Here is a 1,700-nt window from a genome sequence, read left to right as displayed (position 1 = left end):
GGCTGGGCCCGTGAGCCATGGCCGCTGGGCCTGCGCGTCCGGAGCCTGTGCTCCGCAACGGGAGAGGCCACAACAGAGGGAGGCCCGCATACCACAAAAAAAAAAAAAAAAAAATGGTCCACGTCAAAAAAAAAATCTTTAAAAAAACAATAAAGATCTGCCTCTTTTGGACCTTCAAATATGTCAAGTGTGTCCTTGAAAACATTATGCTAAGTTAAAGAGGGCAATCACAAAAGATCGTATATGATATGATCTCATTCACATGAAATGCTCAACACAGGGATCTGTAGGGACAGAAAGCAGATTAGTGTAGCGATGCTTAGCCAGTAGGGAGGGAGAGGGGGTGAGAGCTAGAGGGTGCAGGGTTCTTTTTGGGGAGATGAAAATGTTCTAAATTTGGTGACGATTGCACATACCTCTGGATGTACCAAAATCCTTTGAACTGTACAGTATACGAGTTATATCTCAAAAAAAAATCAAAGTGTGAACATGAAATAAAAATAGGAAAGATGCCCAGCTATGAGGATCAGAGGAAAAACTCCATAAATGTCCCCAAGTGGGCCGCACACAGGGGCAGAACACCCTGAGGTGCGTTAATTGTGGAGATTGTGGAATTTTTTGTTTCTCACATAAAAGTTAAGAACAATGTCATTGTTAAAAATGAGCAAACCCTAGGGCTTCCCTGGTGGCGCAGTGGTTGAGAGGCCGCCTGCTGATGCGGGGGACGGCGGTTCGCGCCCCGGTCCGGGAAGATCCCACATGCCGCGGAGCGGCTGGACCCGTGAGCCATGGCCGCTGAGCCTGCGCCTCCGGAGCCTGTGCTCCGCAACGGGACAGGCCGCAACAGTGAGAGGCCCGCAGTACAGAGCAAACCCCAGAAAAGTGTATGTGCACTGTTATGCAGAAATAATCACAATGTAAGGTGTATTCATTTCCTGGTAGACTTTTGGTAGTTTTAATTTTTTTAAAGCAGTTTTATTGAGATATATTGCACATGCCATAACACCCACTTAAAGTATACAGTTCAGTGGGTTTTAGTATATTTGCACGGTTGAGCAATCATCACCTCTGTCTAGTTCCAGAATTTCATCCCCCCTCAAAAGAAGCCCAATCCCCGTTAGCAGTCACTTCCCACCCCTCCCCAGCCTCTGGCAGCCATTAACCTACTTTCTGTCTGTGGATTTGCCTGTTCTGGATGTTTCATATAAATAAATTCATACAACACATAGTTTTTTTGTGTCTGGCTTCTCTCACTGACCCTGGTGTTTTCAAGGTCCATCCAACGTTGTAGCAAGCGTCAGCACTTCACTCCTTTTTATGGCTGAGTAATATTCCAGGGTGTGGATGGACCACCTTTTAAAATCTACCTGGTTGGTTTTTTTTTTTTTTTCTTAATGTAAAACTTCCTTGTCTCCCTCCACCCCACGTTATAAAATTAATACATAATCCCTTCAGAACATTTGGAAACTGAATATATGAAGAAAAAGCCAAAGCACATAATCTTGCCCCCGAGAGGGTTAATATTTTTAGGCTTTATTTATACATGTGTGTTGGTACTGCAGCATTCAACCTCAGAACAACTGAGGTTAAGTGGCTTACTCGAGGACATGGCAAAGCCATGGTACATATTTGTTTACAGATGTTTCTCCATGTATTTATTACTTTAAAAATATTTATTTATGTATTTGGTTGCGTGGGGT

Source organism: Physeter macrocephalus, chromosome 2, assembly GCF_002837175.3.
Source record: "Physeter macrocephalus isolate SW-GA chromosome 2, ASM283717v5, whole genome shotgun sequence".
In the NCBI taxonomy this organism is placed as follows: Eukaryota; Metazoa; Chordata; class Mammalia; order Artiodactyla; family Physeteridae; genus Physeter; species Physeter macrocephalus.
Note: the sequence above shows the minus strand (reverse complement) of the source record.